A 25,628-nucleotide genomic window follows, 5' to 3' on the forward strand; every position below is an offset into this window, starting at 1 on the left:
AACGCATCCTGCGGTTTTAAAGGTGTCACTAAGTTAGCACTGTTGTTCTGGGAGAAGGTTCTGCTCACTTTTGTAGTCGTTATGAGTCTGTCTGTTGTCTGTCTCTCCCTGAAAGAATAAACCTATTGGATTTTAGGGAGAGCACTTGTACTTGTTCAGTAGAGGATTACCTGTGTTTGAACGTGTACACCTGTGGTTCTCCTGCATCACACAGCAGGTCAGCTTATCCAGGAGGGCTTGACCTGGTGTAACTTTTACAGAACGTAGGTCCGTCCGTTATGAAAACGTATGCTATCCGTTGTCCTTGGAAGACTTTTTGGCAGTAGGATTTTGAGAGGTTGAGTTATGTTAGCGGTAACTTGCCATTCCTGACAGAACGGGTGGTAAGTGTTCTTTGTTAAATGCGGAGTAGCAAATTGTGCACTTTCTGCTCACTTCTTTCATGTGTTCGTTCTAGGTGACTGAAAAGACTTTTAATGGCATTACTTTGGACAGGCTGTGAAATGAAAAGGGGGGGGGTTGTAATCAACTGTATTTGCTTTACATAAAATTGATACCCGTTGTTACCTGCCTTCTGTTGTCATGATCTTTCATTCCCACTTTTATATTTAGTGGTTTTAAGAAAATGTTTATACTAACAGAAAATAGGTTAGAAATTGTAGCATTGGTAGTTTTTAGAGCTGATCAAATCATACCAGTTTTTGAATGCTGAAGTACTTGATGATGAAAACTGATGGCCAGCTTTTCAGTTCTGCCTGTTTTCCTTTTGTACTTCTAAAGCAGTACACAAGTAAAAGGAAATTGTTGAAAATACACCAATGAATGTATTTATCAGTTAGTATAGAGCTGACAGAGTCAGCAGTTTGCCTGCAACATCTCAGTCACTCAGAAAGAGTAGGTTAAAATGCCTTTAAATTGAGTCTGTTACAGCTAGACATGACTGTGGTAAGAGCAGGGAACAGCAGCTAGATACGTTGGTTGTTCTTATCCTGTACCGTGTGCATTTCTGACATGAGAATTTTGATTCAATTTTTAGTATCTTCCTGACAAATATATCATCTTCTTTATAGTTGTGCAAAAGTAGTACATCCTTTTTTTGCCTTGCTTGGAGGGTAAAAATATGTTAAACTCAGAGTATGAAAAGAGTATCTGGCAAGAATAGGATAGGCAATAAAAGATAAAACCATACAAGATTTATTTGTTGTAGAAATAAAATTATTTTCATTTTATCAGCAGTGAAGATTATTGTACATATTTGTATTTCTTGGAGTCAGTATCTGAATTTTAGGCATTTAAACTGTGAGTTGTGTTTATGCTCTTAAATGTTACTGTTACAGAAAACTGAGATTTGGAAATGAATTCAAACATACATGTGATACTTTATGGTTATATCAAGTATTTTAGTTGCTCTTGCTGTTGTTAAATGAGGCCTTGAACAGGGACAATAATAGGGTAATGAAGGGCCTCTCTGAAATCATGTGGAGAAGATGATTATTAAAAAAAAAAAAATCATTCCTTGCTTGTTAAGTAGAATAACCTAGGCATCATACAGTGAAACTAGCATTTTAAAAAAAAAGTGCTTCTTCAAACTGCATGTCATTAAACTTTGTAACTTTGTGCCACAATATGCTTTTGTGTTTACTGCTCCATGGGTTCAAAAAACAGTTGGAATAATTCATGAACAAAACAGTAACCAAATTGAAGGTTACTGAAAGCATCCCAGTCTCAGTCAGAAAGAGCTGAAGGCTGTAAGAGCAGTCAGGAGATATTTCAGTGCCTGCTTGCCCAACCTTTATATTTCTGTCTAAACGCTAACGCTTGGCCACACTTGGAGACAGTTGGCCAAATTAATATCTGGTCTGAGCTTCTGCACCTGTATTTGTGACTAGTAAGTAACATGCAAAATATCTCAGCGGAAGTAGGTAGCCCCAGCTCTTTGGAGGTAAAATAGAAAAGAATGTATGATTCGCTGCTTTTTCATGTTACTCCGTGATTTGTTTCCTCCGCATTGTGAAAGCATACTTGGAAATTGGTATTTCTGAGGCTGTAGTCTACTCCGGCGGGCAGTTGAATTCAGCATACGTTTGCAGCGCTACCGAACCAATGCAGAAAACAAAGCCCTTGCCCTCGGGTCTCACGTATGCTTCCTGGCCTCCTCCCACGTGCGAGCACCTTTTCTGTGCGGTTGAGGAGGCAGCTGGATGCCAGGAGCCGACGCAGCTGGACACTGGCCCGTGGGTCGGGGAGATGGGCTGGGTGACGTGCCACGGTGAGCCCACAGCAAAGTGCACGTGCGGGTTGCAGCTCGTTGCGGGAGCACTGCCATCCGAGTGAACAGGGCAGCGTACTCCCAGACAGACATCCCCACTCTGCCTTGAGACCCAGTGCTATAGCTGGCCTGTTGTTTTCAGGGGCTTGCTTGAAAGAGAAGGTGTTTTTTTTTCAGCGGGTCTTAGGCTCTCCTGTAACAAATCACCTGCTTCGTAGAGGAATTTTTCCGATAAATTTTATCCTATGAAGTTTTTCTTTATACTGTCCATCCTTCTCACTTCTGGGACGTTTTCCGTGTCTGATGACTGTATTTAAACATGTTTGCTGTTGTTCATGAAATACCCCTCTGCTTCTAAATCCAGGGAGCAAGAAGTCGATTATTTACTTAACATCATGAAATTTTGGGGGAAGTTTACATCTGAGTGGATTGAGCACAAAGCGTTTGTACAGTGCCAGTCTGCCGGGTTCTGGGCTCTGGATCTGCGTGAAGTCACACCCCAGTGATCGTCAAGACCTTCCTGAGTGCGGGCTCTAAGCTGAGGAATGGGCTTCGGTCACCCTGTTGAGATCTTTGCTGTTTACTAGCTATGCTAGCTCTTCTTTCTGTTCCTCTTTCCTAAGAAAATTGTTAATGTTTCTTTTGCACACTTCTGCATGAATTGATTTATATTGGATTTGTGTAGTCATACCCGTAAGGCCTGCCGGTTTCTTGTAGCAATCTAGTGAGTCCTGGGTTCGGTAACAAAATGGCTGTGGTGACTCACGGTGGAAATACAAGCTCGTCAGACACTGCAGTCGCATTTTCAGAACAACCGGTGGTACTTGTGCTTTGCGTAGGAAAAGGTTAGACATGGTACTCTGATGCACATCTGTAGTGTCTAAAGCTTGGAGCTTTTTTTTAAAAAAAAAAAAAGGCTCTTAATTGTTTGGCTTGATTCAAAGGTTTAGTATTGATTTTGAAATCTTACTTCCAACACCTGTTTTTTACATACCTAGCCATCAGATCTGGTCAGGTAGCGCTGGGTACCAAGCACTAAAGCAGCACCTCTGCTTTAGAGAAGGGCCCGTTAGTGTGTAACGCCATCCACTGAAACATAATATGTGGAAATAACTGGCTTCTGCTTGAGAAATGTGTAGGAGGTTTCTCAGCTTTACTGCAAATACTAGACTGTATATTTAATTCTTTTTCACTGATTTGGCACGTCCCTTGCTTTGGCTGATTTTTATGACTTCACGATTCTATTTCCTGATACTACACACACACACACAAACAAAAATATAGATAGTTTCAGCAAGCTTCAGAAAAAAATGGCTGCAGCTTCAACAACGGGAACTTCTGACCTAAATTTGAAGTTGTCTCAGAATTATGAAAGACTGGTTTGACGTTCTCTCCAACTGGGATTTGTTCTTTGCTTATAGAATAGATTAGTCCCAGGGCTCTGATGGTTCAAACCCAGCCTAAAAACTGTTCACCTGCTGTGAAAAATAGGTGTAAGGAAGCGCTTTGCTTTCTTGAACTTCCCAAAATGAGATACATTTAACCTAGGTCTTGTCTTAAGCGATGGTGTGGGAAAATAGGCTGTATACGTGTGCATAAAAGCAAAGTGAACTCAAGAGAGAGGAACTGAATGAAATAAGCAATTCTGCATTTTCACCATGGTAGCAAAGCAGTGAGGCAGACCATGTCACAAAACTGAAGAATAACTTTAAAAAATCAAGTTTTAAAAGCCTGTCTAAGAAATCACTGAGACTTCTGCATATTGAAGTATCAATTTAGAAAGATGTGCCAAGAAATCGCACCAAAACGTTTCCTTCCTCCTGCTGGTTGTTTTGTCATGATTAATATTTCCTTATAAAAATAATTTCATTATTTTAAGGAGCTTTATTGATTGTTTGTAGATAGTCCCCTCTTGATTTGCTTAGCAGAATTAAAAAGACAAATGATGCAGCTGCAGCACAAAATAAGTGAAGTAAGAGAAAAAGAGTATCTAGAGAAGAAAGTGCCAAAAATCTCTGGGCAAGGATTCTTTTTGCTGCCAGGCCAACACAGCAGAGGGCAATCTATGTGTTTGTTTGATTTATTTGTCTTCAGGCTTGAATTTGAAACAAGCTGAAATAATTTAGCAATTCTCTCATTTCTGCCTAGGAAAAAATGCATGTCAGGATTCTAATATGTTTAAAGTTAAATGCCACTGACAATTACCTTTTATTCCCTACCTGCAGGGAAAACTTTTAAGTGTTTTCAATACCTAAATGTATAGCTCCTCATACAGGTCATTTTACTTATTTTAGAAGTTTGGAACTTCTACTTTTCAATGAATGCCAATAAGAGAGTGCGTTGAAAACTTTGAGTCTTTTTTGCCATGTGCTGAGTTTTTAAGGGTTTATACCAAATCAGTTCACCCTGACTACTTGTCGTGGGGGGGGAGGGGGGCTGCTCCTTTTAGCCAGAGATCAGCATGTGAGGTTGCAGAGCTGCAGATGGCATTCATTGAAACTTTTCTGTTCAGAAGAGAGGTCATTCCGTTATTTATTCTTACATTTTTTTCAAAAGACAGAAAATTGTAATTGAAACCAAGTTGCAGCAACTTGTTAAACACTTCAGGACCAGCAAGCATTTTTATCCAACGCTGATATTTAGAATGCAGCTGCTGCAGATAAACGCAAGGCCCCAGATGGTGGCTGTCTAATCCTCATGAGAATTCATGTCCTAGAGGCAGCTCTTATCTCTCCAGACCTGACATTGTCTGCAAGTCTACTATAAGGGGGAATAATATAAACATGCTGTGCATGAGTTTCACTTCCTTGAATAACACAAAGACACAGGAAGTTAAGCTAAATGTTACAAGAATAGAGTTCACATTACCGAAAGTCTAGTTATTTATGTTACACTAATAGGTAGCCAGCAGTTTCGGGGATAAGGTGCATGCTCCAAACATCGCATTGATTGTAGTTTGTTACTCAGAAGTGTGGAATATAGATCATTTTAAAGAACACATTTGCATTTGTTGTGTCTTAGCTGGTAGTCGTGATTAGGTCATCACTGTGACTGTAAAGATGCCGCTTTTCACTTTCTTCACCGATACGCAGAAGGCAGTGGTGGAAGTGTTCCAATCCTTCAGTTTTCAGACCCACAAGTATGTAATGGTTTTCATAATTTTCCCTGTTCTCCTGCGTCCGTGACAATTTGACCATTTAGCATGCACAGGACAAGTAGACTATGCTCTTGCAGAGCCTGTCAGTAGTACAGAAGGATGTTCCTGCTCCTCCTAGGAGGCAGAGGAGTTTCTGCTTACTGACATGAAGCATCTCCTCTCATTCCTGTGTTAAGTTACTTTGCTGCTACGTAGCAGTGATAATTTTGCACCTTGCTTTGTATTTCCTTGTTTGTGTGCCATTTAATACAGTCTGTGCTAGGTTTTAGGTGACCAAACTTTTAAAAAAGCAGTGATAATCAGTTAATTCTAGCAGAGACTGCAGGAATTTATAGTTTTGGGGGGTGACTTGACTTTAGCTTGTATGCTTCTGAACAAAAGGAGCTGCTAAAGAGGAGTGAAGTGTACCAAAGCTGTAGAACTTGAACTCCGGGTATAACAATATGAATGTGCCTCAGAGCTTGCTAAGGCATATTACTGAGTCAAAAGCATTACAGTTAAATTAAAAAAAAAAATTATGCTAATGGAAATAGGTTATCAGAAGTAAGAAAGTTTCAGAATATATTTTAGGAGGATAACTTAGAGGAATATTTTATTGTCAGAAGAAACACTACTGAAACCCTTGCCTGGTTACTACTTTAGTGACCAGCCTGTCTTGAAAGATGTATTTTTACTTAGCTTTTCTGTAGTATAAGTATGATAAAATTTTAGTATTTTTCAGTAAAGGAGGAATAGGAATACAACAGAAAATAGTAAACCCTGCTTTATCACAGGCATATTGGTATTTATCTAATTGTTTGGGTTCTGCTTATATTAAGTTGTATCTAATGGATACTATGCTATTTTGTTCTACTTCATACATGAAAAATACAAGAGGCAGTCAAGTTTCTAATGTTTCTTTCTGGTGCTACGTGCGAGTGTCTTTCCCTGCCTAATATGATGACTTTTGCCCACTGCTCCGGGCAAAAACCTGAACATCTCAGGAGTTCACTCAGGTGAAAAGTAGAACATCTCGGGTGGTTCTGCCAAAACGTACATCTAAGTCTTTATAACATTGCAAATGAAATACCAAGCTTGTTGTTTGCTTTCTTTAAAAGAGAGTGAACACAAAAGATTTTTTGGAAGAGAAGCTAAAATCTTTTAATATTTCCCGCCATGCAAAATAAGGACAAAAATAGTGAAACAACCTATTTTCCACAGTTTTGGGCTAGTTTAGGTCCAACTGCACCCAGAAGAGAGAATATATGTTTGGTTTTTTTTTCATATTTTAAATAACTGTGTCCCAGCAAATACCATGTTGATGAGAAATGTACACGTATTGGAAGTTTTGTTAGTCAGACTGAAATCAGTTGAAACTGTTTCATGAGGAGCTGTATGTTCTCTTTCTCTAGTTTAAGAGAAAACTTTATTAGCATCTGGTAAGAGTGGTACTAGTAAGCTTTTATACTTGGTTGTCCTCGCATGTAAGTTGTAATTAAACATAATTAAGCCATAATTAACAACTTGAAATCTGTGTCCTGAAGCTGACATTAAACTGACATCAAATTTTAACTCTATAAGCAATACAGCTGCCATCTCTTCCTAGGAGACCCATCATCTTTCTGTTACACAGTGTAGTCCCAAAGTTAGCTACTACATTGGAGCTGTTTCTAGAGGTATGTGCTGGGTAACCTTGTGGTGCTAGATAGGATGTTCATATAAGCTTGTTCATATAAGCTATTTCGTGTTGAACTGGGATGCTGTTACACTTCTAAAATAATTTCCTTAATATTTTGACAGTACACATTAAAAAAATGTTCTGAGGTTGATTACAGTTGTACAGTTTGTTCATTAATGATTCTGTTTGAGTTCCTAAATAATTATTGTTAGCTTTATTTATAATACCTGCCAGTTTCCTGGGTGCACATTGTTGCATTGCAGTAGGTGTAAGAACAAAACAGAATGATAACCTCTGAAGAGCTGAACATACAAGATAAAAGATGTTTGAGATTAATATGCAAACAGCCGAAAAACAATGGAAATGGAAGGCAAACTATACACTTCTTGAAAGTAGCATTTTTGTGTAACAAAACATTCAAAGAGAAGAAATGCAAATGAAGTTATTTTTAACTACTGGGAGCACAGACATCATAGAATTTATACTATTTTATTATGGAAAGTGAGCCAGGTATATCAAGGGTTTATTCCCGATGTAACCTTAGAAAATAGGGTGCAGTAGAATTGAAGTTCCCTGTTTGCACTTGAAAGATTTCTCTGTGTTCTCTTTAATTTTAACAGCATTGATATTCCGTTTGCTTTATGAAACCCTTTATTACAAACAGTTATGAATATGAACATCTCATTTGACTGCTGATGAACAGAGGGGAAAATCTAAATTAAAACTTTAAATACCACTATTTAATTACCCAAATGGCTTTGACTGTGTTAAAGAGTGCCTGGGATTATTCTGTTTTTCAATTTGTTTTAATGCTTCCTTGGTAAAAGCTGATGGATTCCCAGGCCCATTGCTGTCACTGATGAACTATATAAAGATAAATGACATTATGGTAAATTCCACTTAATGACACATTTTTAATTTTCAGAACACAGACATTTTCTGGCTAGTGAATGAAGGCTAATTACCTCAAGATCAGAACGAAATAACTCCTCATTTTGAAAGATAATAGAAAAGAAATGTTGCAGATTAATGATGCTATTTATCTTTAAAAGAAAAAAAATTCTATCTTTATCCTGATAGTGCTGTTCCCTGAGGTACATGGTTATAAAATGAATCTGAAGTCGCAACTTAATAGGTTATTAAAATTATTTGAGTGCAGGCTCCTCTGGTTCAGCCTTTCCATAAATTTAAATTGAAGGTCTGCTGTATTTCTAAAGAAAGCAGCTTGTTTACGAGACCACAGGGAGAAGATAGGTTACTGACAAAAGATGCACTTAACCCCGCTCTATATCTCCTTTTTAAAAAACCTGAATGGAACAGATATGTTTCAGAAATAGTTGAGATAAAAGTTTAATATGTCTGAATTATCTTATGCTTGTGTCTTTTCTTCCCAGCGTATATCATTATTAGAAAAGTAAATAGGAATAAACAACATTAAGGTAAATTTGCCATGGGTATGTGGCAGTTAATAGCACCAGCTATTTCTCAGAATGGGAGATTTTGTAACTGACGTTCTATTACTACTTGCTGAGAGGATCTTAACAGTGTAGTTTCTTGTTCAAAAAGCATGTGTAGAAGAGCATTTCTTTCTGAGTACTAGTTGTACATGCGGTTATTTGTACCATCCTGCTCAGGTTGTCATTATTCCCACCTAGATCACTGATAGTATTTCTTCTGTTGCAGTCCATGCTAAAATGACATCTGTGTTGTGAAAGCAAATTCGTATCAGACAGCATTCTTCTGCAGATAACTCAATTTTCAAAGTGTGAATATGCAACTAAAAAAATAACTTTTTATCCATGAAAATACCTTTAGTGTAAAATTGTTACCTAATCCTGAAACGCTGGACTCTTGCTAATATGCTGACAACCACATTACCAGAAAGTGTTGTTTTTCATGAAATATTCCTTCTTATTACCGCCCCTCTGTAGTCTTCAGAGTGCCACTGCTGTTCTGTCAAATAAGCTTTGTTGCTTGACAATAAATGAATTTAATGTGGAGTGGGAAGATGACACTGGTTTCCTCAGCTGGTGCAGTTCACACAAGAGATTTCTTGGAGTTTCCAAAGCACCCAAGACAGAAAGGTAAAAAGAAAACCTGATCACTATGTTTGAATATTGTGAGCAGTCGTAAATATTTTGTTGTTGTTGCTTGTTTTTAATTGCTATTTCAATTCAAGCAGGAGAGTTCATTGTTGTTTCCTGTCAGTGAGACTCAATTGCTGAGCAGGTGACGTTTTGCCAGCAGCGCTCTCTGCAAGTGTGTGGACGGTGCTGCTACTGCCTCATCGGTTGATAAAGGCAATGATTTTGAATTTTCCTCTGTTACTTGCTCCTCTTAGGCTGCAGCCCGATGTTACCTAAATCAGTAGTGTTTTCCTCTTTTCCCTCAGTTGCACATCCTCTTCTGTCTTTGGACGGACAAAGTAACTGTATCTAAGTATAACCTGAATTTCAGAGGGATTCCCTTATTTACAGCAGTTTCAAAGCTTTCCATCCCCTCGCATGCATTGACGTGCTTCTGGCACAGTCCTGTGGAGTGTGAAGTGACAGGCAGTGTCCTGTCAGCGCGGCAGGGTGCGACCACACACATTTGCCTGCCCCCTCTGGAGCCAGCGCTCCTCGAGGGTGGCACTGGGTTCAGGCTGGCACTTCGAGGCAGCCCTGTGGCCTTGTTGCACATCTGCACAGCCTGCACCATGCCACTAAATCCGTCACCCAGTTAACCTGGCCACCCGCTGAAGGCAGCATGGGCATCCGCCTGCACCCCAGCTTGCCTCGGCAGCTTGGGAAAGACATCAGGGTTACCTCAGAGCCATGGTGTTCGTGTGCTTGTCCTTGCCCTGCTTGGCAAGGCCCAAGGGAAAGGCTGGGAGAGTAGTAGCGCAAACTTGTTCCTTCTTGTGTTGTTTTGACACCATTACGCTGCCTCGGTTGTGCACAGCAAGAAACGTGCGGGCAGGTTGGGGGGTGGTGCGGTGCTCCGCTGAGTCTTAACCCCCAGGGCCCTGTCATGGACTCCTGGGCCCAACCACAGGTCTCCCATTCATTTCCAGCATGCCCTTGCTCATTTCACAGGTGAGCCGTATCTGTGGTTACCTCTTCTGCTGGCTTTACATCTGGCATGTTTTAGTTTCATTTCCTCTCTCTCTTTTAACAGTTCAGACCAAAGCTGTGCTGACTTCTGCACCTTGCCAGTGCTGGGAGTCCCTGCAGCTCATCCGCAGGGCCCTTGCTGGGGTGACTCGTGCCGAGCACCTTTGGCACTGGGATGGTATCCGTGAGGACCATGCGCGCCTATACCTGCTGGTGGGCCAGCGCTTCCCAGCTCACCTCCCCGCCTCACCTGCTTCTGCTCCTACAATCTTCCTCACCCTTCCTCTTTCCCAAACATGTCCCCCTAGGACTGTCTGAAAAACATCGCCACACAACGCCGCCCTCCTCTACCATGGTCCGTGCTGCAGATTGCCAGGGAGCCGCACGGAGCACTGTGCAATCTGCATGGTGATTGCAGCACAAAATGCGAGTTGGTGTCTCTGGACAAAATGGGGAAACACTGAGAAAATAACGAAAGATGTGTAGTTCTCTCTGTCTGCTCTTTTCGTTTGTTATTATGTGAAATCAGTATAAAGTGACCTCTCTAAATGGAAGTGCACTATGCAACCACTTTGTTTTGTGAAATACTGTTGAAGTAATAATCTGAAAGTGTTTTCTTATTACTTAGATTTAGATACAAATTATTACCATAAATATTTATATGTGAATTATGAAATGAAGATGGATCTACAGTCTCAAGAAAAAAAAGTCTTGATGACAACTGATAAATGATGTTCTAGACATTGTTTTGGTATTATGTGTAATGGAACAAATTGGTTTGGATTTGGGGTTAAGCACAGAACAAATAACAGTTTAAGCCCCAGTTAGGTCACGTACTCATAAAATTCATTTTTGTTGGTGACAGTAAGAAAAAACCACTTTGAGCATCTCTGTTTTTTACCCGTATTTTTCATTGTTCTGAATACCGTGTGCATGCTATTTCCACTCCTCTTTTATAGTGACATCTTTGCTCTCTGGTGCAGCTTTCCTTTTTTGGGGTTATCCATCTGCATTGCAGATGATGATAATCCATGGTCTAGTCATTCCTCTTTTTACTAGCCAAAAAACACTTTGGCATCACCAAGAGGGACAAAATGATGAGGAGAGTTCATCACACACAAGTAATACGTAGTGCCAAAGTAAAGAAGCAAATACAGTAAAGTTTTATTTCAGTTGAGCTTTTTAAAAAAATATTGAGTTTTTAAAAGATACCTCGAGTAAACCAGGCTTCGTGTCCGTAGCTTAAGCTGCTACTGTGGATATTTGTTGCTGTGGATGAATCAGCAGTTCATACAATACTGTTTTCTGTAAATCATTAATCTGTTAAAGAAAGTGTAAGGTGAGTCATTCCTGAAGGATTAATGGATCTTGCTTGGGCAATGGAGCAGTGGCCAAAGTACCAAACTGTCTTCAGATGGTTTAGAAATCAGCCAGCCCTCAGTGAGTTGAGTCTGATCTGTGATCTGCCAGCTGCTTGCTGGTTCTTCTGCAGGATCTTCTGAGGAGACAAAAGTCCATGAGGGCACATGCATTCTCCTGATTGTATGCCTAGGGCACTCGGTTTGTTCTCCTGTGGTGCTCTTTAGGGTGTATTCATTGCAAGAGGTGACAGCAGGAGATACTATCAAGCACAGGCTGGAGATCTAGCTTTTGTTTTACCATTGCAAACTGTAGATATTATTCACAAGAACAGATTTTGCTTCTCTGTATCACCCCAGAATTTTTAAGAGCCCCTCAGGTGGTAGCTTCACGCATACTTGTGTTTCTTTCAGGAGTTCAGCAGATACTTAAGGAATGGTCACTAGAAAAAGCAATTGCCATAAGTAAAGCTTTGACTTTCAAAAGGTTAGGGCATTAGTGCTGGTTGAAGATGCCTTATTTTCTGAAATATTTTGAGAACCAGGCACCTTACAGTGTCTGGTTTGTCTCGGCTAATTATCCATGTTGTGTAGCAGATAAACATCATTTTATTACCTTCCTGTATGGAGAATAATCACATTGCTGCTTCTTTATGTTGCCCTCAGTTTCCTATTTTTGCACAAAGTTTCTATTGGTAAGTTTACAACTTGTTAGAGAAAAGTGACTGTGCCATTTCATTGGTATGGGGAAGGATGGTCATCATTTCTTCAGTAAGATTTCTGAGGAGGATTATACACTTAAGACATAAAGCAAAACTCTTTTCTGACTGATCAGAGTTTGTTTTTACTTTTTGTTTGATTGGTTGGTTTGTTTTGAGATAGATCGTAATATCAAAACTATATGTCTTTAATTATGTAATTATGATACTATATGTATGAAATGAGATTGATATGTCACTTGTTTTAATAAATAGCACAACGCTTTATGATAACATTTTTAGAGGTAGTTTTTCGTGATTTTATTGTAGTAGCAGACCAAATCTCAGAGATGCATACATCTAGGTTTTGCTTGCATTTCTAATGCATTCCAGCTCCAGAACCTACAGTTTATATTTTTAGGTTATATGGCTTTGGGTTTTTATTGGACAATTACTAATAGAGTCAAGGAAATCTTACTTAAAAACAATAAAAAATAAAATAATTTGCATGATGTTATTCATAAACACAAGTCTTAAAAATAGCTGGCTGTTGTGGCTCATGTCTAGCATTAATATATAAATTCTTCCAATTATACTAATGGAATTCTGGTCCCAGACAGCAGCATTTTACAGCACCATAGCAAAAAGCAATGTCTGAAACTAGGAATGTCTCTAAGAAGTTCTTTCACGTTCAAGCAAAAATGTGCTCAGCAAAAAGAAATGTAAATTTAAGGAAAATCTCCAATTTCCTATTCTATGCAAGGCTTTGATTTTTTGCTGACTAAGGCAGTAGGGTTGACATTGGAGCTTCTCATTTCATCTGAAATAATCACTTTTTACTTTGGAACAGTCTTTCATTTTTTTGCAGCACTATCTTCTGAAACAGTCCACTTTGTATGTATGAATCTGTTTTTCTCCAGATAACACAGAAAGTAAAACTATTAGAAACAGGTTCCCATCTATTACTTTCTCGAGTGCATAGAGAAATACTTATTTTCAGTGGTGCCCATTTAGGGACTTTACTGATGGTTTTTTCCACCTTTCAAAAAAGACAAAAAGAGGAAGAAGAAAATACATCTGTAGTCTAAATCGACTGCGCCAAATAAAACATTAAATTTCAATAGAAAATGTAAAAGAAATATAGTTAATGTTAATAAAGCTGTCAGTAAAAACCCAATTGCTTCAAGAAATGTGCCTGAGCTATTGCTGCAGCCCATACAAAAACACAGCTAGAATGGAGTCTGGGAACAGAGTCTCTGGAGTCATAAACTTTGCTTTTTGGTTAAGAGTCAGTACAGTTCCTTTCTATCTGCAATAGTTAAGATTTGAGACATGGCGGCTGTACTTTGTGCACAAGTACCTTGTGTTTGGCTTGTTACAATTCAGCAGCCATAGTTAGGTATTGCAGGAATTCTTTTTAAGGAGGTTAATCTAGACAGGTTCCTGTTTTGGAAGCAGGCAGCTTTCGTGGAGAATGCTGATCTTGCAGGTGTGCAGCGCCAGTTGATACAACTGGCTCCACTGAAAAGAGGGAGGTTTTTCAGGGGCACAACCAGAATCCTAACTGGTCATTTAAAGGAGAGATGGCTGTACTACAACAGTACAGTTAACATATTCTGAATGAATAATTTATTCTGAATGAATAATTCTGGTTTTCCATCCACAGCTCTTATGGTATACCTTGTTCTGTCTTTTAATCCGTGTGTAAGATCCAACTGTGCGCCTACTCGGTGCTGCAATAGAGCTTTTTGTAGCAATGCTTCATTCGAGACGGACTGTATGGAGAACTCCAAATTCTGGTTCCACTGTACTTGCTACCCATGTGAGACTATGCTGGAAACACAGTTTCTGACTATTGATTTCGGTGGTAGTTATTGCTGATGTGACCCCATTTCTATCCTCCCCACCCCACAGGTTAGATGCTGTAACTTCTTTGCTAAAATGTTTTTTCCTTCTTTGGCGAAAACCACGTTGTTTTGTGTGCCTGAACCAACCGAAGCTGCAAGTCTCCTGTCATAATTTTGTCTTAAGTGCTTTTCTTTTATCATCTTTTGTTGCTGTTCTGTGGCAGCTGGCGACTTTTACTCCTTTCAAATGCTTTTGTCTCATTTGTGCCTGTTGTAACTCAGTACACGCTATCAGGGTTGGGACAACTGACTGCTTTATGTTTTTAAAGGTAGCATGTACACTAAAGTGTAATGCAGATAGACGGTGTTAAAGGCAGTGTAAGAATGTTTTGGGGATGTAGTGAAATCTGGAGGGCTCTCATTTATTTAACAGCATATGACAATCTGATTGGAGTTGAGAGAAACAGGTTATATAAATGAGATCAGGTAGCAGTGAATCAGCTGTGCTGGTGCCTGTGTAGATCATGGTTCAGTAAGGATATTAAGTGCACTTTATACACAGAGACTAAGCTTGTCAGTAGCTGATGTTATAAAATAATATAATCAGAGTTTCTTGATGGCTAGGAAGTCAATGCAGATTGCAGGAAGTGCCCAATTATTTTTTTTTTTATCCTTGAAAAGATTTCCCCCTTGTAATGATTTCTCCTCCGAGAGGATTGAGAAGAAGAGGGTTTACACCGTGATACTTTGTACAAACACCACCAGATTAAGCATTTCTGATGTACTTTGAAGGAAGTCTCTTCTTGTCCTCAGCTGAGTAATGGGTATACCTTCATAGATTTGGGAAACTGAACAGTTTTAAAGAAAAGTAAAATGTTGTTAAATTTAGCATGAAAAATATTGAAGCGATTATGCAGGTCTGTTGAAATCCTTCTTAATATGACAGAGGGTAGATTTAATACTTTTTGAAATTTTCATGGGGCCTGTCTGATGTGCTTGCTTTCCCAGTCTAATTACTGCCGATTTGGGGGCTATACATAAAATCTTCCCCCAGAGCTCACTTTTTTTTCCTTTTTTTTTTTTTTCTTTTAAGGCTTATTTTGTGTATGGATTTCTGATGTTGCGTTTTGTTTCTCTCTTCTTGTCACTGCTACTGTCTAAATATCTTTCTCCCTGGAAATAAAATCCGTAATCATCCTCTCCACTCTTTCACTCTGCAGAAGTCCCCTCTATTTGGCTTTGGGCTCTTCAGTGGAGATATCTTATGTAGTGAGGCGTTTCCTGACTTCTCCCTTGTGATATTCACATAATAATTACTGCCTAGTAGCTTGGGCAAATGTTCTTGGAGCTCTCTTGGAGGACACTCTCAGGTGCTGACAGCAGATTTTAGGCTTAGAGTCCATGTTACATTAAGATACGATCTTGCTATTGCAAGTCTTTTTGAAGCAAGGATTTAGGTAAATGTCCATTATAACTATTTATTCTTTTTTACAAAGGTGCTTTATATATTCCATAAAGCAGGTAGGTTTTTAGTATACCTGTGGAAACAATCATCTTTCACATGGTAAGTGATTAAGGTTTTCTCTAGGCAACAGTGTTTTGTTGTTTGTGATTTCATACTTCTACCTCTAAAGTTAGCTTTAATGACTGGAGAGATTTCACAGAAACCTTCAGCGGGGAGCAGTCTTTCTTTAAAAAACTTCTCAATTATTACTCCTGTCTTTCCCTATCCACAAAATTCAGTTTAAAAAGCCTTAGGTAGCAAATGATATATCTACTGTTCTTGTCAATGTCATGGCCTTGTGTCGTGATGTTGAAAGGTATCTCCTCAAATTATTGTTCTTCTGTAGTTGTTTCTTTCGGAGCAGGCCTGTTGCATAGCTATTTGTTGAACTGTGTACCTACTGAATTAGTCAAAGACCTGGCTAAAGCCATTTTTTTCTCTTCCTCTTTACCCCTCCCCCAGACTAGCTTTTGTTATGTATTGGCTTGCTAATCCTTGTGTTGAGCAGTATCAGACATCACCTTTCTTGGGGGCACTTAGTCCACTCTTCCGCTTTCTTTGTCAAAGGGCTCCCTTAATAGGAGAAGTCAACAGGGAGGACAAAAGGGATTGAAAGTTGTATTTAATCGGGGTCAGAGAGGTGGTGTTCAGAGTGACGGGCCCACAGGCAGGCTGGCCTTTTATGCTTTCCGACGCAGATGGTCCCAAAGCATTCAGCTAAGTGAAGAGAAAGCTGCCCAGTGAAAGCTATTGTAGGGCAGCATCGTTACAGTTGAGAAGGGTTGCCAAGGGTAACTGGAGAGTATCACCAGCATCCTGTGATCACTAGTCTGTGCCATTGAAAACCTTAGACGGAGGGTTGCTTTGGGTTCCTTAGCATCCTGATGCTCGTGCGTAAGCAGCAATATCTTGTGCTACCTTTTAAAAATTTAATATCGTTATTTTTACTTTGAGGCACATAAACTGTAGAATCATTTGCATTTCTTAATTTCAGACTAGCCACCTTCCACAAAATGTACAGCTACTTGCTTTAGAACATATTGCTTTTCTTCCCCTGGGGAATAGTCTATTAATATTTGAACTTATTAAGATAACACAGTATTTACAGAAACTTAATTTTTTAAAATTTGTCTGAGTGCAAGAATAACTGAATTCAAGAAAAGAACAGGAAAAAAAAAAAAAAAGGTTATGTTATTCAACGCAGATAACACCTGCAGTCATGTGAAAAAGCTTTGGAAACTGTGCCCAAAATAACCCCGGGGGATTACTACAGTGCCTTCATTGGTCAAAGCAAATAGTACATTGCAGCAGGTAAAATGTGTTCGTGACAAAATAGTTGAATGCTTTTTTGTTAAACAGGAACCCTGCTGCTATTTGTGTTGTTTTCGTTGATGCCACAGATGTCCAAGATGATAACTGTACCTTAGGTCTTGCATGAAACACCATTTGAAAGTGTAAGTATGTGTGTAAACTTTCAGCACAAGCGTCTGGTGCCCTGTGAGGAGGTCGGCATAGAAAATGAAGTTGGGGCCACACAGCAAGCCACGTGTGTCAGCAGAACGGTATGACGATACAGACAATGTTCTGGGATGCCCAGGTCTGAGCTTTCAGGCCCTGCCCGCAGTTGGGACCGATCCCTGCTTGGCTTGTCCAAGAGCGTGAAGGTGCTGCCACGCCAGGCCTGCTGTTCGATCACCCCAGGTCTGTCCAGGAGCAGCTCGGCCTCTGGTGCCGTGCAGGGAGGACACGGTGCTCTGGGAAGGGTCCAGAAGGGGCCTGGTTCAGAAGCAGCTGGGCCACCCACCGGTTCCTTCACATCAAGGGATCTTCAGCTTGCTTATGCGGCCTGCTCCGCGGCTTATTTGTTCTGCCAGAGAAGTGAAAGGGGCGGAAATAGGAGGTCACAGTCTAGCCTTTGTTTTATTATTTATGTTTTCACACAGTCATTATTAGAACGTAGTCCTCTGCAATTTACCGTGGAAGGATCATAAAACTTCCGTCTATGCAATGTCAATCATACAGGGAGTCCTTATGCAAGTCATTGAGCTAGTCAAAATTAGCACAAATTTCAGCGAAGTATCATGTGTACTTCATAAAGTAAATGGAGACTTGACTAAAAAAGTGGTCATTGTAGATATTTTATCACTTAGATAGTTTTTTAACAGAGAAAATACTGTATATGATTAAGCAATTCATATTTTCCGTTTCGTTTCCCCTGCTGCAAATGACCAAGATACTCCAAACTAAGCATTCCCCTTAAAATCAATAACAGTAGTGAAATCTGATTTGGATTTTGTGGACCCTCCAGTTCTCCACACTATCTGAATATGAAATAGTTTCCTCCTTGGCATTTTTTTTCATTCGTTGTGTGGCAGGTGGAGGCGGAGGGAATATGGATTAAAAAAGTATGTGGAAGAATTGTGTGTCATTTTTATTATGACACAGAGATTGCAATGGAAGGAAAGGTTTTGCGGGATTGCATAATGGCAAAAAACCTTAGAAGTCAAAGTATAATCTTCATTATAATGAAACAAAAATAATGAAGGCTGGAGGCAGGTATGTAATTCAGAGAGCATGTCATCAGAGACAATGGCAAAAAAGGGAAACGAGTGTTTCTACAACTCCTTAGATATGTTCTCTTCAAGCAAGCAGTTAATTTATCATTCTTTATATTTCTAACAGAGGGAGGTGGGTTGTGCATTCCCTTCTGAGATTAATAGTAAGTAGATGGTCCACTCATTTCATTGATGTTAAAAATTGCAGGTGAATGATAGATTTTTTTTTTAAATAGTTGGTTTACTTAGATGTGTTTCTGAGGAAGACATGGATTTCTACTTTTGTACTTATTTTCATTTTTTCAAGTCATCTCAGACGTCTCACTGGATAACAAATTCCAGATTATCATTCTCTTATACTTCCCTTTGCACTTCTGTAAAAAAAATAAAATAAAATTCAAACATCTTTTTACCTACATCATCATTATGTTATTGACACAAGATGAAACTAAAGCAAATGTACAAATAATGCATTTCATATATACTCTCTTCACATTTTCTTGACAATTAATGTATTATTTTCAAATTTGTACAGTATTTTTTTAAATGCAAAACATATTACTGAATTCAACTATACTGTATCTTCTGAATCACTGATATACATTAAACAGTGGGACAAATGCTAGCAGCCAGAAATTTCTTTATTGCTAATATGACAATGACTTGAAATAAAATTGAGATTGTTGTTAGCACAGTTCTTAACTGCCACACATTTTAATATTTTGCTGCCTTATATCTTGCCTTCATTTTAGAAGGTGAGTATATGGGAAGAGTATTGTAAGCCTGTTTTTTAATTGATGGTGTATATTTGGTTTACGTGCATACAGTATCAAAGCCAAACCTTCCGATAATTTATGGCCACCAGAAGTAGGCATGTGTGTAAAATGATTTTAGAATCAGGTCTCACATTCTTTGTGTGGATTAGCCCATTTGGACTTTGTTACGGACATTGGCCGGTGCAGCTCTGTTACTAATACAATGAAATGCAATTTCTGACCAATATAGTCTCTGCAGACAGCAGTCCCTAGATTGGTCATTTATTCCAGACAAAATAACTTCTGCATCCATAGTTTCTTTTAGGCTTAGGTGAAGACATCTAGAGCTTGATTCATGACCAAAAGCATAAGTGTGGCAAAAAAAAAAAAAAAAAAAAACCACTTTTATGCTAAGGGTATTTGGTAGCCTGATAAAACCATGCCAAATTCAATCTGTCAAGTATGGCTACCATTCCATTACAAAGATATGACAAATAAGACAGGACTACTGTTCGTCTCTTTGCAAAGCTTGTGTAAGCATTAGGACTGCCACTCATGCAGTGCCCCACAGCGTGCTAGTCCTGTGCAGCACCTTTGGTGACTTGCTGAGGATGAGAAGGTGGGTATGAGTTGTCTTCTGTTTTCTTCTGTAAAATCTATTTGGTCTTTTTTAAAGTTGTGTGTGAAATGCTGCCACCTCCATTCACTAATATCTCCAACCAGGTTTGTCTTGTGTTTCCACTTCTAAGCTTTTCAAGACTGTATTAGAGATAGAGCTGATCTTCATGAGATCTGCAGTGATTCCCAGTTCAAAGTGTATACCGGACTGAAGGGTTCAGTCTCAGACGTGACGTTTTGTTGCTTTTCTTGTCTCCTTCCTCTATACTTAGAGTCTATCGAAAGAAGGTGGGAGTTAGAGAGTGTATTATTTGTTTTTAAAGGAGCAACGAGCTACCACACTGCTCAGGAAATTTGGTTGGTTGCACATTTTAAATGAGGCATTGATAATTTTCTCCAGTGATAGGACCGGTTGTTTTTTGTGTGTTGCTAGGTAGAAGCAGAATCTGTCTCACAACCGGCCCTTTAATCATTGATTCAGACATCCCTTGCTCTTAGGCAGAGAAATGGGGAAAATCTGAATCAAAGATTTCAGAAATTATTGCCTTGACTTGCAATATGGAAAGTACATTCAATAATTTTGCACAGTAGAATCATAACTCTACTACAGTGACCAGTGTAAGGGACTTTCGCTTGATGTATGTAGACTAAACTCATCAGTCTTTATCAGAAAGAATGACTTAAATCACAACTTTAAAAAAAAATCATCTTTCATGAATTAATACAGATATTTCAGTCCCACGCATGAAGTTCAAGCTGAATTAAATAAATGCTAATCTTAAAGAATACTACTCTTAAAAAAAAAAAAAAGCATAAAAATTTGTTTTACTCAAAATATAAATGAAATTAAAAAAAAAAAAAAACACGGACTGCATGGAATTTTCCTAAAGTAGCAGTAAAATGTTGAGAGTTGCAAGTACTATTAATTCAGGTAGGAAAAGCCTGTATACAGTCCACCGCCCAATTCTGATGTCAGGAAAAGGTGTTATTAAAAGTCTACTAAAGTCCTAGTTTAAAAATAATTATGTACACCTTAACTATTCAGTACTTCTGTTGTCTGATTCATTTTCAACAAAGACTTGCTAAACTCTCAGAATTTAAATGGTTAAAATCACTATAGATTTGTGAGCTCTGCTTGTTCTCACGCAACTGTTTTACATCTTCAATGCATCAACACTGTGTTCACAATGTGAAAGTACTTGAGCTGCATCCATGAAAGATAATATGGTTCAGGCACTTCTTTTTTGATCTCGTGCTTATTCACCATTGGTTATTTATCCAAATGGAAAAGTTGAATGATTTTTAATATGCTTTTATAGAACAAGACTTTTGAATTTTGGTACATATTGCTTGCGGTACAATTATGAGGGCAGTAAACACATCCAGTACAAAATATATTTACACTTCATTTCCCTGTAGGTACAAAGTAGAGCACAGGATATGTTATATATGACAAAAAGCACTATGGTTCTAGTTTAATGCTTGTTGGTTACTGAAACTTGGTTAGTAGTGCATTCAGAGCATATGTATTGCTCATGTCTAACTGCAGTTTAGTGAAACAGGGTTTACTTTTCCTCTGACTTATATGTCCACACTATTACTAGTGATGCATGAGTTTAGAATCAGATGACATCATTTTCGGTGTCAGCATTTTCGAGTAATTCCCAGTCAAATGCTTTACCCAGTCCTTGGTATCTTAAACAAATTCTGTCTCTACCTTTCAGACCCCAATAATCCCGGGCTAGTGTAACACACAAGATTTTATTTTTTTGGTTGGAAAATGCATGGCAACTTTACAGCTGAGTGTGTGGAAACAACATGCATGGACAGTCTGGGAGCTGGAGCCGCACTGACCAGTTCCAACAACTCCCTGAAGCCCTAGTGAAATTGTGGGTGAAGGAGGCATTTTGTCAGAAAAGAAAAGTTCTGCAAACAGTGTTTGGGGGTGTTGATCCCCTCTTTTCTAATGTGCTTTCCCTGCATCCTTTATGATGGAATTTTGGGAAGGGTTGCAGTTCTCATGGACCTTAATTATTGGAAAAGTTCGTCTTGTTAGAGAACTTTAAATTTAATAGTTCTGGAAGAAAGTTGTTCTTTCTGGTAACATAATTAAGGTACACATTGGTTTTGGTAAAAGTAAGAAGGTTTTTTCTATTGCTATGGTATCATTTTAAGGGGAAAAAAAATGTATGGAAATGTTTCTGGAGAACTCCATGTTTTCTATTACAAACAGAAGAAAGGTGTTCCAAAGAATTCCATCACAGTTATTTTTTCTGTTCCCAAGAAAAGGATGCTTTAATGTCATACAGAACAAGGTATACAAAAAAAAAAAAAAAAAAAAAAAAGGTTCCTTTACTGTATTTCAATCTCTGCCCATCAAAGCATGATACAAGGTGTGAATCCCAAGGTCTCCATAGCATGTTAGTACTGTTTGGTACTGTTAATTTGAAGCATTTACAAAGCTTCACAGCTAGTTGAGAGCAGTGTATCATCTTTGCCAGGACAAACCAAGATTCTCCATTACAGTGACTCTCAGAAGAGCCAGAACACAATCTTGATGCATGCTTACAAACCCTGGAGTTGTTGAGATGACTTTTTAGTCTCCCTGGTGTGAGCGTGTTGGTGGTGGATGCTTTTGGATATGCAGATCGTAAGAGTTCATGAAGACCTAAGTAAGAACAGAGTGTTAACCCATGAATTTTATTCTCGTAAAATAACTGCATGTTTTTACGCATCAGCATCCATGCTTTGTTACTACTCAATGTTAAGTAGGTTAGATTGTTACTGGATCCCTTCTCATGTCTTAATTTTCCTGGCAAGCATGAGTTTGAGGAAGATGTCGTGTGGAGGGCAGTGTAGTGGCCAGGATGCTGTGTATGCCTCCTTGCTGGGAAATGGGGGTGGAGGGCACGGGGGAGGAGGTGGAGTGTCTCAGAAGGACCTTTTGGTGTATAGAAAATCCATGAACTGAAATTAATCTCTGCAACTAAGATGCAGATGTATTAGTTTCATGATGAATATTTTTCAGGAACTCCTGCATGTGTATTCTATTCCGTGTTTGTGATAATCCTTAGAAAGATCAAAAAGAGGAACTAGGGGTGTAACCAACTGGATTTCACCCATTCCAGGTCCCCATGTTAGCTTTAATTCAGACTTCATTTTTGCTTAGACTAAATGTAATCTGCAACATGGTAGTGATCAGGCTCTTCAGGATTTCATCTGCGGTTAAAGACAATGCAAACATCTCTGTCATGTTCTGTTCTAGTTTAATATTAGACTGTTCGTAATTACTTCTGAGGTCTGAACTACCTTTAAAAACCAGTGAGCTTTTTAGGTGGTGTTAAACTTTAGTACAAGGGGGTTAACACTTCCAATTGCATCTTTAGAAGTGTGGAGACTTCTCTTCCTTCGTATTCATGAAAATACCACTTAATGTGTAAGAGTTCAAAAACATGAAAAGTTACAGCCAAAGTCTAAGTCCTGTTATGTTAACAACCTATGAATTACTTCTCCTACAAACAGCGGAAGCGCCAAATCAGAGTCAAACCACAATATCGAATTCTAGTGATATATTAAACACTGCGGAGTTCATCTGAGCGCTCCGAGGAAAAGAACCACCACCTCAGGAGCTCTTCCAGCCTAACCACATCAGCCCTACATCATCCTGGATACACCACAGCTGTTTCTTTTGTGTTGCAAGAGGTGTTCTTTTTCCACCTCACTGCAAGGGAGGCTTGTCTGACCTTCAGGGTGGGAAGAAATCGGGATGATTTAGCTTGTCTTTGCCAAATGGGCTATCAACATGAATGGAAGTTGAACCTAAATACTTAAATTCTAGCCTATACCCAAAGATTGACAATTATCCTGAGTTTAAATATGATTTTTTTCTGTGTTAAATACTTTTTAAATTTCATTTTAAAATCATTTTTTATGTAGAAATAGACACAAGAGCCCAGTTTAAATTTTATTAGTTTCAGATACTCGTTTACATGATTATTCTTCATACTCAGGAGTTTATTTCTTCTGAATAGGAGCATCAAAGAGACATGCTATTTTGCTGGGATACAGTTGGTCTGTTGTGGTTTTAAGTTTGTGCTTCAGTTGAAGAATGAGTGAATCATTTCCAAGGAGTTTTAAAGCTGGATACCTCTCTATTCTGTGGAGAATTGTGATGATGCTACCACATCTCTTACACTGTTTTTTTCAGACACAGTGACTTTACCAAAACAGAGACCACAAGCCTCAGTAAAATTAGGCTTCATGGATTTTTTTCCACCTTTTACATTTATATCTTCTTTATTCTATATTGGTACAGAAAGATGTGATATATTGCCAAAACAGATTCCCAAGTCTCAACTGTTGATTTTCTATTAAAATTGTACTGTAAGTGACCAAAAGTGCTCTTCAGGCTCCGGTCCTGGACATTAGCTGAGTACTGGTTTAGCTGACTGTATGAAGGAATCTGTAAATTCATCAAAACACTGTGTAGGCATTGGTTGGGCTTCTGGAATCTTAATATTGAGGACTACAATAGATACCACTCCTCAAGTGCTGATTAAGAGATTAAGATTCTGCATGCTTATACAACTGCCAAAGCCTCCAACTTCCCTCATGACTGCTTCTTTGATGGAGTTCTGTGTTGCCACTTAGAAAGTCTACTGCATGATAACAATCACTTAAAATATTAAAGTAGTCTTGGTAAGGTACTACAGAATCAGTTCCTGACATCTTATTGATCCCGTAAGAAATTTCAGGGTATCACTTCCACTGAAGCTAAAGCTGTGCACGGTTTACAGCCTGCCGTGCTCCTTGACCATATTGCACAAGTTTTACCTGCAGTCAGACGTATGAAAATTTGCTGGGGAGGGAGATTTACAGTGGAATTTGTTTGATAGTGGAGTGAATATTGCAGGCTTGTTGTCAGATGAATGACAGTAGAGAATGAAAATGGTTATTTTTATTTTGAAATTATATCTCAAAACAAGTCTTTTAATGTGTAATTTAGAACAGTATAAGGCGACTTCTGTCGTCAGTAATCTATCCTAAAACTTTGCTTTATTTTATGGCTTTACTTCTGATTTTATTTGTGTATGTATTTTTTCATATGTAATCCTGACTTAGCGTTTATTATTTTTCTTTTCAACAAGGATTGATGGAATCTAAAAGGCATTTAAGACAACTTAATCAAATAGCGAAAAAAGCTTTCACTTCAAAGTAAGCTGCTAGTCCTTAGCACTTTTCAGCCATATAGGAAATAGTCAAAAAGTGAATTCTTGATGTATCCGGTGGGAACAGTAGGTTTGTGTTCAGTCTTTCCTTTTCTAAATTAGAAATCACAGTACAGACATTGGAATTTCTAAATCATATATTACACCTTATTCTCTGGTGGGAATAAAATGTTCATGTTTGCCTCCTTTTCTATGTTTAACTTTGACTGCTGTGAACACTAGATCTGAACTGAAGAATAAAACTGCAGCTTTTCTTCCTCCTCTTCCTTCTCTTCTTCTTCTTCTTCTTCTTCTTCTTCTTCTTCTACTACTACTTCTTCTTCTTCTTCTCTTTCTTCTTCTCTTTCTTCTTCTTCTTCTTTTTTTTTTAATCTATTCATTTTATACTTTTCAGACAGATTTCTCCCTGGGGTGAAACAAAGGTTAACTGAAATTTCCTCTGTTGTGTACCTGAACGAATCAGCAGTTTGAGAAGGAAATCCCATTGATGGGCAAAGAGAGTGACAGGCTCTATTTAAAGAATTCCCCCGACTGTGTGGTAGATGAACCATGCCATGAATTTAACTGTTCCTGTGGTCCCTATACTTGTACCCACCAAAAAGAGAGAAAAACCTACTTTGTTCCGCAAAAATTGCACTAAGCTTTGAAAATCATGAGCCACTGAGTTTTGTGAATTAACATTACTACAGTGGTCAAACCTAACAGAAGCAGTATTTACAGCATAATACAGAAAATTATGTGTACTTACACATGAGAAAAGGCACACTATGTATTTGTATTTTACTGTGTGCTTGCATTTTAATAATTTGATAGTATTCTTGAGGAGTAAGATTTACAGAATTACATTATCATTTGCTTATTCACTGCACACTTTATTCTACTTAGTG

At 38.6% G+C, this 25,628-nt stretch overlaps 1 protein-coding gene and 1 long non-coding RNA gene across 4 annotated transcripts in view; both read left to right on the top strand.

Annotated features, from left to right (window-relative positions):
• The window catches only part of ZCCHC7 (zinc finger CCHC-type containing 7), a 116,209-nt gene that overhangs the window by 46,201 nt on the left and 44,380 nt on the right, over positions 1-25,628 (top strand). The gene's annotated exons all lie outside the window — the stretch shown is intronic.
• On the top strand, positions 5,416-25,352 carry LOC308186188. Its single transcript, XR_013943954.1, has 2 exons — positions 5,416-16,475; positions 16,945-25,352. It is a non-coding gene; the product is annotated as an uncharacterized lncRNA (long non-coding RNA).

The sequence above is a fragment of the Anser brachyrhynchus genome (assembly GCF_964034855.1).
Source record: "Anser brachyrhynchus genome assembly, chromosome: Z".
NCBI classification, from domain to species: domain Eukaryota; kingdom Metazoa; phylum Chordata; class Aves; order Anseriformes; family Anatidae; genus Anser; species Anser brachyrhynchus.